Source organism: Oncorhynchus masou, unplaced genomic scaffold (genome assembly GCF_036934945.1).
Source record: "Oncorhynchus masou masou isolate Uvic2021 unplaced genomic scaffold, UVic_Omas_1.1 unplaced_scaffold_785, whole genome shotgun sequence".
NCBI classification, from domain to species: domain Eukaryota; kingdom Metazoa; phylum Chordata; class Actinopteri; order Salmoniformes; family Salmonidae; genus Oncorhynchus; species Oncorhynchus masou.
Window position 1 is genome coordinate 199,543 of NW_027014319.1, and position 14,692 is coordinate 214,234.

The following is a 14,692-nucleotide window of genomic DNA, read 5'->3' on the forward strand; positions in this document are numbered from 1 at the left end:
AGTCTCCATCTCCCAGCCTCTGTCTCCCAGTCTCCAGCCTCTCCCAGCCTCTAACCCCCAGCCTCCTCCCTCAGGGCAGAGTGGAGGGGATCAGAGACATAAGGCCAGCTACTGCTCAGTAGCAGCATGAGCTTTGCTACCACACAGAGAGAAGAGCAGGTCGGATACAGACTGGAGGGATCAGATCAGAGAGAAGAGCAGGTCGGATACAGACTGGAGGGGATCAGATCAGAGAGAAGAGCAGGTCTGATACAGACTGGAGGGATCAGATCAGAGAGAAGAGCAGGTCTGATACAGGCTGGAGGGATCAGATCAGAGAGAAGAGCAGGTCTGATACAGGCTGGAGGGATCAGATCAGATCAGAGAGAAGAGCAGGTCTGATACAGGCTAGAGGGATCAGATCAGAGAGAAGAGCAGGTCTGATACAGACTGGAGGGGATCAGATTAGCATAGAGCTGGTTACTGTAGGATAGTTAATGTAGATCAGTGGATCTATCGCAGCATAGAGCTGGTTACTGTAGGATAGCTAATGCAGATCAGTGTATCTATCACAGCATAGAGCTGGTTACTGTAGGATAGTTAATGTAGATCAGTGTATCTATCACAGCATAGAGCTGGTTACTGTAGGATAGCTAATGTAGATCAGTGGATATATCACAGCATAGAGCTGGTTACTGTAGGATAGTTAATGTAGATCAGTGGATATATCACAGCATAGAGCTGGTTACTGTAGGATAGCTAATGTAGATCAGTGGATATATCACAGCATAGAGCTGGTTACTGTAGGATAGTTAATGTAGATCAGTGGATATATCACAGCATAGAGCTGGTTACTGTAGGATAGCTAATGTATATCAGTGGATCTATCACAGCATAGAGCTGGTTACTGTAGGATAGTTAATGCAGATCAGTGTATCTATCACAGCATAGAGCTGGTTACTGTAGGATAGCTAATGTAGATCAGTGGATCTATCACAGCATAGAGCTGGTTACTGTAGGATAGTTAACGTAGATCAGTGGATCTATCACAGCATAGAGCTGGTTACTGTAGGGTAGCCGAGTATAGCTCAGTATAGGTTAACCACACAGAGTGGGTCTACAGACTCGCTGCTCCTCCAAAACCTGCACTGTCTGTCTCTGTTCAGAGTCACTAACACAGTCTGTCCGGTCAGGTTAGTGTTAACTTGTACTAACACAGTCTGTCTGGTCAGGTTAGTGTTAACTAGTACTAACACAGTCAGTCTGGTCAGGTTAGTGTTAACTAGTACTAACAGTGTGTCCGGTCAGGTTAGTGTTAACTAGTACTAGCAGTGTGTCTGGTCAGGTTAGTGTTAACTAGTACTAGCAGTGTGTCCGGTCAGGTTAGTGTTAACTAGTACTAACAGTGTGTCTGGTCAGGTTAGTGTTAACTAGTACTAGCAGTGTGTCTGGTCAGGTTAGTGTTAACTAGTACTAACACAGTCAGTCTGGTCAGGTTAGTGTTAACTAGTACTAACAGTGTGTCCGGTCAGGTTAGTGTTAACTAGTACTAGCAGTGTGTCTGGTCAGGTTAGTGTTAACTAGTACTAGCAGTGTGTCCGGTCAGGTTAGTGTTAACTAGTACTAACACAGTCTGTCCGGTCAGGTTAGTGTTAACTAGTACTAACAGTGTGTCCGGTCAGGTTAGTGTTAACTAGTACTAGCAGTGTGTCTGGTCAGGTTAGTGTTAACTAGTACTAGCAGTGTGTCTGGTCAGGTTAGTGTTAACTAGTACTAGCAGTGTGTCTGGTCAGGTTAGTGTTAACTAGTACTAACACATAGTCAGTCTGGTCAGGTTAGTGTTAACTAGTACTAACAGTGTGTCTGGTCAGGTTAGTGTTAACTAGTACTAGCAGTGTGTCTGGTCAGGTTAGTGTTAACTAGTACTAGCAGTGTGTCTGGTCAGGTTAGTGTTAACTAGTACTAACACAGTCAGTCTGGTCAGGTTAGTGTTAACTAGTACTGACACTGTGTCCGGTCAGGTTAGTGTTAACTAGTACTAGCAGTCTGTCTGGTCAGGTTAGTGTTAACTAGTACTAACACGGTCTGTCTGGTCAGGTTAGTGTTAACTAGTACTAACAGTGTGTCTGGTCAGGTTAGTGTTAACTAGTACTAGCAGTCTGTCTGGTCAGGTTAGTGTTAACTAGTACTAACACGGTCTGTCTGGTCAGGTTAGTGTTAACTAGTACTAACACAGTCTGTCTGGTCAGGTTAGTGTTAACTAGTACTAACTCAGTCTGTCTGGTCAAGTTAGTGTTAACTAGTACTAACACAGTCAGTCTGGTCAGGTTAGTGTTAACTAGTACTAACAGTGTGTCTGGTCAGGTTAGTGTTAACTAGTACTAACACAGTCTGTCTGGTCAGGTTAGTGTTAACTAGTACTAACACATAGTCAGTCTGGTCAGGTTAGTGTTAACTAGTACTAACAGTGTGTCTGGTCAGGTTAGTGTTAACTAGTACTAACACAGTTTGTCTGGTCAGGTTAGTGTTAACTAGTACTAACAGTGTGTCTGGTCAGGTTAGTGTTAACTAGTACTCACACAATCTGTCTGGTCAAGTTAGTGTTAACCAGCTATGGTTCTATCACTAGTGTGTGGGGTGGTCTAAATGCGTTGCTGGCCTGGCGTGCTGTGTGTGTGTGTGTGTGTGTGTGTGTGTGTGTGTGTGTGTGTGTGTGTGTGTGTGTGTGTGTGTGTGTGTGTGTGTGTGTGTGTGTGTGTGTGTGTGTGTGTGTGTGTGTGTGTGTGTGTGTGTGTGTGTGTGTGTGTGTGTGTGTGTGTGTGTGATGTATTCGCCTCTCGTTAACCCACTTTCCCCCCGTTTTCAGCGGTCTCTATTTGTGTCCACGTCACATTTCCCCCCCAAAAAATACCCGGCAGGCCCTGCCAGAGCAGGACAGGGGAAAGAATCTGGAGAGAAGGTCTCATAGCAGTCAGCTAGTAGACACTGTACTGTAGGCTGGTATTGACCAGGGTCACTGGGTTGTTCTGGCTCTTTCTTTGCAGAATATGTCAGTGATTCAAGGTGAGACCTAGTGGGTTGATCGTACAACACGCAAAGGGAACATTGCTGTATCAAAACACAAAGTAAGAAATGACTCCCAGACAGAGGTACGCCGTCAACCGCCAATCCATACAGTGATGCAGAACCTGGCCAACAGCACATTAAGCATTAAGAGTCTAGTTCTCCAGCACTGCTTGTAAACATTCCCGAGCTGTCATCAAGATGTCAGTGTCGTTGCTGCTCACTCTATTATCATGGGAGAAGTGATGTCTATCTGGCCTGGGGATTAAACTACCTCACAGTGTCGTTGACTCTATTATCATGGGAGAAGTGATATCTATCTGGCCTGGGGATTAAACTACCCCACAGTGTCGTTGCTGCTCGCTCTATTATCATGGGAGAAGTGATATCTATCTGGCCTGGGGATTAAACTACCTCACAGTGTCGTTGACTCTATTATCATGGGAGAAGTGATATCTATCTGGCCTGGCGATTAAACTACCCCACAGTGTCGTTGCTGCTCACTCTATTATCATGGGAGAAGTGATATCTATCTGGCCTGGCGATTAAACTACCCCACAGTGTCGTTGCTGCTCACTCTATTATCATGGGAGAAGTGATATCTATCTGGCCTGGGGATTAAACTACCTCACAGTGTCGTTGACTCTATTATCATGGGAGAAGTGATGTCTATCTGGCCTGGGGATTAAACTACCTCACAGTGTCGTTGACTCTATTATCATGGGAGAAGTGATATCTATCTGGCCTGGGGATTAAACTACCTCACAGTGTCGTTGACTCTATTATCATGGGAGAAGTGATGTCTATCTGGCCTGGGGATTAAACTACCTCACAGTGTCGTTGACTCTATTATCATGGGAGAAGTGATATCTATCTGGCCTGGGGATAAAACTACCCCACAGTGTCGTTGCTGCTCGCTCTATTATCATGGGAGAAGTGATATCTATCTGGCCTGGGGATAAAACTACCCCACAGTGTCGTTGACTCTATTATCATGGGAGAAGTGATATCTATCTGGCCTGGGGATAAAACTACCCCACAGTGTCGTTGCTGCTCACTCTATTATCATGGGAGAAGTGATATCTATCTGGCCTGGGGATTAAACTACCCCACAGTGTCGTTGCTGCTCGCTCTATTATCATGGGAGAAGTGATATCTATCTGGCCTCGGGATAAAACTACCTCACAGTGACATTAGTTTGTACACTCTCCCTGTCTTTCCTTTTCTCTTCTCTTCTGTCTCTCTCTGTTTTCTCTCTGTCTCTCTTTCTCTCTCTGTCTCTCTTTCTCCCTCTCTCTCTCTCTCTTTCTCTCGTTTTCTCTCTCTCTCTCCGCTGTGACATTGAAGGTCCTGTTTAATAGTGAAAGAGTGGTCATACAAGTGACCTTCTCCTAGTGACCCCATAGTGTCTGTCTGTCTGTCTGTCTGTCTGTCTGTCTGTCTGTCTGTCTGTCTGTCTGTCTCTCTCGCTGTCTGTCAGTCTGTCTGTCTGCCTATCTGTGTGTCAACGCAGGTCAGCAATCACTGTTGTGTTGTGTAACTGTGTCAAACAGAGGATCTGTGTCCCAACTGGCCTCCCCTCCCTCCCTCCCTCCCTCCCTCCCTCCCTCCCTGCTTCCTCCCTGCTTCCTCCCTCCCTCCCATTGTGACGGAGGCAGTTGGCCAGGCGTTGGTCACTGTAGCAATTGTGTTTTGAAATCAAACAAGTGTTTACCTGCCCCCCTCCCCTCCACAAGACAAACAGCACACAGCTGTCCCTGTATAAAGGCCCTCTAAATTGCAGTGAGGGGGGTGTGAGAGACAGAGAGAGAGACAGAGAGAGAGAGAGAGAGAGAGAGAGAGAGAGAGAGAGAGAGAGAGAGAGAGAGAGAGAGAGAGAGAGAGACAGAGAGAGACAGAGAGAGACAGAGAGAGACAGAGAGAGAGAGAGACAGAGAGAGAGACAGAGAGAGAGAGAGAGAGAGAGAGAGAGAGAGAGAGAGAGAGAGAGAGAGAGAGAGAGAGAGACAGAGAGAGAGAGAGAGAGACAGAGAGAGACAGAGAGAGACAGAGAGAGACAGAGAGAGACAGAGAGACAGAGAGAGAGAGAGATACAGTACACCTGGCTGGAAGCAGCAAGGTTAAATGGTCTGGTCGTATTGTCTGGAACACACAGTGATAAATTATTCCTTTATTGGCCGTGAGTAATGAGAACACAATATCGTTCTGTTTCCACCATAAACATATTCATCCAAGACTTGTTTTCTCATTCTGTATTTAACTTTGATGTCATTTTTTAAGTGTGCTTGTGGAGAGACATGTTGTAGGCTACAGTATGAGGATGAAATTATAGTCCTAAAAATGCTTTCCAGTTTCACTGACTCACCCAATGATACGTAGCTCACTAGCTGGTGATGGTCGATGCAGCTCAAAAGCATAGCTCTCTCGATTTACTTACTAAAACAATATTTGAAGTTGATAAATGTGTTGGTCGTCTATAGCATAGAGTCTTGTCTTTTCAGCAGGAGACATTTGCTATCCAACATGTGTTTATACTAGATTGTATTTGAAATATTGAGAAAGGTCTGTTTTTGTCTACATGCTGTTGTTTCACTGACATATTTGCAGACTTTAGGCTATTCCTTGTTATTGTATTACAATCCACAGCTAGACTAGTCCTTGTTATTGTATTACAATCCACAGCTAGACTAGTCCTTGTTATTGTATTACAATCCACAGCTAGACTATTCCTTGTTATTGTATTACAATCCACAGCTAGACTATTCCTTGATATTGTATTAAAATCCACAGCTAGACTAGTCCTTGTTAATGGGCTACAATCCACAGCTAGACTAGTCCTTGTTATTGTATTCCAATCCACAGCTAGACTAGTCCTTGTTAATGGGCTACAATCCACAGCTAGTCTATTCCTTGTTATTGTATTACAATCCACAGCTAGACTAGTCCTTGTTAATGGGCTACAATCCACAGCTTGACTATTCCTTGTTAATGGGCTACAATCCACAGCTAGACTAGTCCTTGTTATTGGTCTACAATCCACAGCTAGACTAGTCCTTGTTAATGGGCTACAATCCACAGCTAGACTAGTCCTTGTTAATGGGCTACAATCCACAGCTAGACTAGTCCTTGTTAATGGGCTACAATCCACAGCTAGACTAGTCCTTGTTAATGGGCTACAATCCACAGCTAGACTATTCCTTGTTAATGGGCTACAATCCACAGCTAGACTAGTCCTTGTTAATGGGCTACAATCCACAGCTAGACTATTCCTTGTTAATGGGCTACAATCCACAGCGAGACTATTCCTTGTTAATGGGCTACAATCCACAGCTAGACTATTCCTTGTTAATGGGCTACAATCCACAGCTAGACTAGTCCTTGTTGTTGTATTACAATCCACAGCTAGACTATTCCTTGTTATTGTATTACAATCCACAGCTAGACTATTCCTTGTTAATGGGCTACAATCCACAGCTAGGCTATTCCTTGATATTGTATTACAATCCACAGCTAGACTAGTCCTTGTTAATGGGCTACAATCCACAGCTAGACTATTCCTTGTTAATGGGCTACAATCCACAGCTAGACTATTCCTTGTTAATGGGCTACAATCCACAGCTAGACTATTCCTTGTTGTTGTATTACAATCCACAGCTAGACTATTCCTTGTTAATGGGCTACAATCCACAGCTAGACTATTCCTTGTTAATGGGCTACAATCCACAGCTAGGCTATTCCTTGATATTGTACTACAATCCACAGCTAGACTAGTCCTTGTTAATGGGCTACAATCCACAGCTAGACTATTCCTTGTTAATGGGCTACAATCCACAGCTAGACTATTCCTTGTTAATGGGCTACAATCCACAGCTAGACTATTCCTTGTTAATGGGCTACAATCCACAGCTAGACTATTCCTTGTTAATGGGCTACAATCCACAGCTAGACTATTCCTTGTTAATGGGCTACAATCCACAGCTAGACTATTCCTTGTTAATGGGCTACAATCCACAGCTAGACTATTCCTTGTTAATGGGCTACAATCCACAGCTAGACTAGTCCTTGTTAATGGGCTACAATCCACAGCTAGACTAGTCCTTGTTAATGGGCTACAATCCACAGCTAGGCTATTCCTTGTTATTGTATTACAATCCACAGCTAGACTATTCCTTGTTAATGGGCTACAATCCACAGCTAGACTAGTCCTTGTTAATGGGCTACAATCCACAGCTAGGCTATTCCTTGTTATTGTATTACAATCCACAGCTAGACTAGTCCTTGTTAATGGGCTACAATCCACAGCTAGACTATTCCTTGTTAATGGGCTACAATCCACAGCTAGACTAGTCCTTGTTAATGGGCTACAATCCACAGCTAGACTAGTCCTTGTTATTGTATTACAATCCACAGCTAGACTATTCCTTGTTATTGTATTACAATCCACAGCTAGACTAGTCCTTGTTAATGGGCTACAATCCACAGCTAGACTAGTCCTTGTTATTGTATTACAATCCACAGCTAGACTAGTCCTTGTTAATGGGCTACAATCCACAGCTAGACTAGTCCTTGTTAATGGGCTACAATCCACAGCTAGACTAGTCCTTGTTAATGGGCTACAATCTACAGCTCGACTATTTTATAAAAATTATACATGGATCCTCTGTGGCTAAATTATAATGTTTGTTTATTTCATTGCTATGGTTACCGGTGGCTGTTGCCCCCCTATGTGTGAAGACGCTAGCTGCTTTGACTAGAGGGACAAGTGGTTTACTCTGCAGGGTACTCTGCCATGTTCGGGGGGGTGTCTGAAAAGCCCTTTATGTGGGTACATCCATATCCTACTGTTCTCTACCTCGCAATTAAAAGGCTGCACATTGCAAACGCTGTTCAGTGTTCCCAAGTGCTTCAACTACGTTTCAGTAACGTCATCTGTCTGTCTTCATACCTGCACTACGATAAACTACGTTTCAGTAACGTCCTCTGTCTGTCTTCATACCTGCACGACGATAAACTACGTTTCAGTAACGTCCTCTGTCTGTCTTCATACCTGCACTACGATAAACTACGTTTCAGTAACGTCCTCTGTCTGTCTTCATACCTGCACTACGATAAACTACGTTTCAGTAACGTCCTCTGTCTGTCTTCATACCTGCACTACGATAAACTACGTTTCAGTAACGTCCTCTGTCTGTCTTCATACCTGCACTACGATAAACTACGTTTCAGTAACGTCCTCTGTCTGTCTTCATACCTGCACTACGATAAACTACGTTTCAGTAACGTCCTCTGTCTGTCTTCATACCTGCACTACGATAAACTATGTTTCAGTAACGTCCTCTGTCTGTCTTCATATCTGCACTACGATAAACTACGTTTCAGTAACGTCCCCTGTCTGTCTTCATACCTGCACTACGATAAACTACGTTTCAGTAACGTCCTCTGTCTGTCTTCATACCTGCACTACGATAAACTACGTTTCAGTAACGTCCTCTGTCTGTCTTCATACCTGCACTACGATAAACTACGTTTCAGTAACGTCCTCTGTCTGTCTTCATACCTGCACTACGATAAACTACGTTTCAGTAACGTCCTCTGTCTGTCTTCATACCTGCACTACGATAAACTATGTTTCAGTAACGTCCTCTGTCTGTCTTCATACCTGCACTACAATAAACTACGTTTCAGTAACGTCCTCTGTCAGATGTGTGTGTGTGTGTGTGTGTGTGTGTGTGTGTGTGTGTGTGTGTGTGTGTGTGTGTGTGTGTGTGTGTGTGTGTGTGTGTGTGTGTGTGTGTGTTAAGAGCGATCTCAGCTGTGTTTACCCTACACCACGAGTTCCCAGCTACTGATAACCCTGACCTTTAACCTCACGGGACTCCACGTTGTTGGAAATGTCACATTTCTTACGGACCTCTGGAGCATCTTTGTCCTGTTTTGTAAATTCGTGTTATTAACCCCTTATTGACCCAGACTAGATAGCAGGTCCATGAACAGAGAGAGATAGGTGTTATTGACCCAGCCGAGATAGCAGGTCTATGGACAGAGAAAGATAGGTGTTATTGACCCAGACTAGATAGCAGGTCCATGAACAGAGAGAGATAGGTGTTATTGACCCAGCCGAGATAGCAGGTCCATGAACAGAGAGAGATAGGTGTTATTGACCGAGACTAGATAGCAGGTCTATGAACAGAGAGAGATAGGTGTTATTGACCCAGACTAGATAGCAGGTCTATGAACAGAGAGAGATAGGTGTTATTGACCCAGACTAGATAGCAGGTCTATGAACAGAGAGAGATAGGTGTTATTGACCCAGACTAGATAGCAGGTCTATGAACAGAGAGAGATAGGTGTTATTGACCTAGACTAGATAGCAGGTCCATGAACAGAGAGAGATAGGTGTTATTGACCTAGACTAGATAGCAGGTCCATGAACAGAGAGAGATAGGTGTTATTGACCTAGACTAGATAGCAGGTCTATGGACAGAGAGAGATAGGTGTTATTGACCTAGACTAGATAGCAGGTCTATGAACAGAGAGAGATAGGTGTTATTGACCTAGACTAGATAGCAGGTCTATGAACAGAGAGAGAGATAGGTGTTATTGACCTAGACTAGATAGCAGGTCTATGAACAGAGAGAGATAGGTGTTATTGACCCAGACTAGATAGCAGGTCTATGAACAGAGAGAGATAGGTGTTATTGACCTAGACTAGATAGCAGGTCCATGAACAGAGAGAGATAGGTGTTATTGACCCAGCTACCCCCTGGGGCACCGGCTGCTCAGCCCCACCAGCAAAAAAACGGCACACAACATTTTTTTCTTCTTTTCATGCTCACATTGGCTTCAACCATAAAGGAGAATGTTAAAACAACCAGTCTAGAGAGCAGGTCAGACAATGGGGGTCTTGCAGACTGGGGACATGGTCTTGGCCTGCCGCAGGTTGGAGGGTTTTCAGCTGTGTGTGTGGGGTCATGAGGGAGGTTGGTGGGGTTGTGGGTAGAGCTGAGGGTGGATGGCCGTCAGCTGTGTGTGTGGGGTCATGAGGGAGGTTGGTGGGGTTGTGGGTAGAGCTGAGGGTGGATGGCCGTCAGCTGTGTGTGTGGGGTCATGAGGGAGGTTGGTGGGGTTGTGGGTAGAGCTGAGGGTGGATGGCCGTCAGTTGTGTGTGTGGGGTCATGAGGGAGGTTGGTGGGATTGTGGGTAGAGCTGAGGGTGGATGGCCGTCAGTTGTGTGTGTGGGGTCATGAGAGAGGTTGGTGGGGTTGTGGGTAGAGCTGAGGGTGGATGGCCGTCAGCTGTGTGTGGGGTCATGAGGGAGGTTGGTGGGGTTGTGGGTAGAGCTGAGGGTGGATGGCCGTCAGCTGTGTGTGTGGGGTCATGAGGGAGGTTGGTGGGGTTGTGGGTAGAGCTGAGGGTGGATGGCCGTCAGCTGTGTGTGGGGTCATGAGGGAGGTTGGTGGGGTTGTGGGTAGAGCTGAGGGTGGATGGCCGTCAGCTGTGTGTGTGGGGTCATGAGGGAGGTTGGTGGGTTTGTGGGTAGAGCTGAGGGTGGATGGCCGTCAGCTGTGTGTGGGGTCATGAGGGAGGTTTGTGGGGTTGTGGGTAGAGCTGAGGGTGGATGGCCGTCAGCTGTGTGTGTGGGGTCATGAGGGAGGTTGGTGGGGTTGTGGGTAGAGCTGAGGGTGGATGGCCGTCAGCTGTGTGTGGGGTCATGAGGGAGGTTGGTGGGGTTGTGGGTAGAGCTGAGGGTGGATGGCCGTCAGCTGTGTGTGTGGGGTCATGAGGGAGGTTGGTGGGGTTGTGGGTAGAGCTGAGGGTGGATGGCCGTCAGCTGTGTGTGGGGTCATGAGGGAGGTTGGTGGGGTTGTGGGTAGAGCTGAGGGTGGATGGCCGTCAGCTGTGTGTGGGGTCATGAGGGAGGTTGGTGGGGTTGTGGGTAGAGCTGAGGGTGGATGGCCGTCAGCTGTGTGTGTGGGGTCATGAGGGAGGTTGGTGGGGTTGTGGGTAGAGCTGAGGGTGGATGGCCGTCAGCTGTGTGTGTGGGGTCATGAGGGAGGTTGGTGGGGTTGTGGGTAGAGCTGAGGGTGGATGGCTGTCAGCTGTGTGTGTGGGGTCATGAGGGAGGTTGGTGGGGTTGTGGGTAGAGCTGAGGGTGGATGGCCGTCAGCTGTGTGTGGGGTCATGAGGGAGGTTGGTGGGGTTGTGGGTAGAGCTGAGGGTGGATGGCCGTCAGCTGTGTGTGTGGGGTCATGAGGGATGTTGGTGGGGTTGTGGGTAGAGCTGAGGGTGGATGGCCGTCAGCTGTGTGTGGGGTCATGAGGGAGGTTGGTGGGGTTGTGGGTAGAGCTGAGGGTGGATGGCCGTCAGCTGTGTGTGGGGTCATGAGGGAGGTTGGTGGGGTTGTGGGTAGAGCTGAGGGTGGATGGCCGTCAGCTGTGTGTGGGGTCATGAGGGAGGTTGGTGGGGTTGTGGGTAGAGCTGAGGGTGGTCGGCCGTCAGCTGTTGCTCAGCTGTGACTGTCACATCTCTCTCTCTCTCGCTATGTCTCTGTCCCTCTTTCTTTCTCTCTCTCTCTCTCTCCCTCCCTCTCTCTCTCTCACTCTCCTTCTAATCCCCTCCCTCCCTCCCTCCCTACCTCCCTCCCTCCCTCCATCCATCCCATTGTGACGGAAGCAGTTGGCCAGGCATTGGTCACTGTAGCAATTATGTTTTGAAATCAAACAAGTGTTTACCTGCCCCCCCTCCCCTCCACAAGACAAACAGCACACAGCTGTCCCTGTATAAAGGCCCTCTAAACTGCAGTGAGGGGTGTGTGTGTGTATGTGCATGTGCATGTGTGTGTGTGTGTGTGTGTGTGTGTGTGTGTGTGTGTGTGTGTGTGTGTGTTAGGGGCTCTACTATAAGTGTTTGTCGTTGTTTGTGTCTGTGTGTTGTTTGTGTCTGTGTGGTGTTTGTGTCTGTGTGGTGTTTGTGTCTGTGTGATGTGTGTGTCTGTGTGGTGTGTGTGTCTGTGTGATGTTTGTGTCTGTGTGATGTTTGTGTCTGTGTGATGTTTGTGTCTGTGTGATGTTTGTGTCTGTGTGATGTTTGTGTCTGTGTGGTGTTTGTGTCTGTGTGATGTTTGTGTCTGTGTGATGTTTGTGTCTGTGTGATGTTTGTGTCTGTGTGGTGTTGGTGTCTGTGTGGTGTTTGTGTCTGTGTGGTGTTTGTGTCTGTGTGATGTTTGTGTCTGTGTGGTGTGTGTGTCTGTGTGGTGTGTGTGTCTGTGCGACTCGGGACACAGTATGACACAATGACCTGAGGTGTTACGTAAGACAAGGGTTCATCAACACGAAAGACAATGGCTGCATCCCAAATTCCACCCTATTCCCTATATAGTGCACTACTTTAGACACGAGTACAAAGGGCTCTGGTGAAAAGTAGTGCACTTAATAGGGCTCTGGTTAAAAGTAGTGCACTTAATCGGGCTCTGGTTAAAAGTAGTGCACTTAATCGGGCTCTGGTTAAAAGTAGTGCACTTAATCGGGCTCTGGTTAAAAGTAGTGCACTTAATCGGGCTCTGGTTAAAAGTAGTGCACTTAATCGGGCTCTGGTTGAAAGTAGTACCATTTTTTTACAGAATAGGGACACAGACAATTTGGGACCCAGACAACGTGTATCCTAGTAACCACACTAGAACATTACATACTGTAATATACTAGACCAATAGGGACACAGGCAACGTGTCTCCTAGTAACCACACTAGAACATTACATACTGTAATATACTAGACCATTAGGGACACAGCCAACGTGTATCCTAGTAACCACACTAGAACATTACATACTGTAATATACTAGACCATTAGGGACACAACCAACGTGTATCCTAGTAACCATACTAGACCAATATAGCACTTCACACTACATGGGGAAGAAGTTTGGATATTGGGCCAGAGCATGATGTTGTGATGGTACTGAGAGCATTAGACTAGTGTAGAAATGCTACTTTACGTTCCAAAACCCAAAGACATTACTGCTATACTCCTGATGCCTTTACAGGAGGCTAAGACAACACCTCACCAGACACCCAGCTGTCTGTCCATCGTTAAGACAACACCTCACCAGACACCCAGCTGTCTGTCCATCGCTAAGACAACACCTCACCAGACACCCAGCTGTCTGTCCATCGTTAAGACAACACTTCACCAGACACCCAGCTGTCTGTCCATCGTTAAGACAACACCTCACCAGACACCCAGCTGTCTGTCCATCGCTAAGACAACACCTCACCAGACACCCAGCTGTCTGTCCATCGTTAAGACAACACCTCCCCAGACACCCAGCTGTCTGTCCATCGTTAAGACAACACCTCACCAGACACCCAGCTGTCTGTCCATCGTTAAGAACACCTCACCAGACACCCAGCTGTCTGTCCATCGTTAAGACAACACCTCACCAGACACCCAGCTGTCTGTCCATCGCTAAGACAACACCTCACCAGACACCCAGCTGTCTGTCCATCGCTAAGACAACACCTCACCAGACACCCAGCTGTCTGTCCATCGTTAAGACAACACCTCACCAGACACCCAGCTGTCTGTCCATCGTTAAGACAGCACCTCACCAGACACCCAGCTGTCTGTCCATCGTTAAGACAACACCTCCCCAGACACCCAGCTGTCTGTCCATCGCTAAGACAACACCTCACCAGACACCCAGCTGTCTGTCCATCGTTAAGACAACACCTCACCAGACACCCAGCTGTCTGTCCATCGCTAAGACAACACCTCACCAGACACCCAGCTGTCTGTCCATCGTTAAGACAACACCTCACCAGACACCCAGCTGTCTGTCCATCGTTAAGACAACACCTCACCAGACACCCAGCTGTCTGTCCATCGTTAAGACAACAACTCACCAGACACCCAGCTGTCTGTCCATCGTTAAGACAACACCTCACCAGACACCCAGCTGTCTGTCCATCGCTAAGACAACACCATATTAACCTGGGGGTTACAGAAGAAACCTCACCTTAGTTACGTCCTGATACTCTGCTTTAAAAGTCCTCAGCTATCATGTTCCCCTCTGGCCTGAGGTGTCAGATACGTTTAGATGGGAGGCACACACACACACACAGGCACACACACAGGCACACAGGCACGCACACAGGCACGCACACACACAGGCACACAGGCACACACAGGCACACACACAGGCACACAGGCACACACAGGCACACACACAGGCACACACACAGGCACGCACACAGGCACGCACACAGGCACGCACACAGACACGCACACAGACACGCACACACACAGGCACGCACACAGGCACGCACACACACACAGGCACGCACACAGGCACACACACACACACAGGCACACACACACACAGGCACCAAGGCACACGGAAGCATGCATAAGGCTAGAGCTCTTCAAGGATCCACCTGGACCCGAATAGCAGAGACCCGATCCGGAATTCAAACTAATGTCACGGGTCTTGGGTTGGATCTGATATAATTGTCATGGTTCTAGGTTATCGTGTAATTTTAACTGACTTATCCCGGAAGGACTCATAAAGATCTGAATGTGACTGCTGCAATAGAGAGAGAGAGAGAGAGAGAGAGAGAGAGAGAGAGAGAGAGAGAGAGAGAGAGAGAGAGAGAG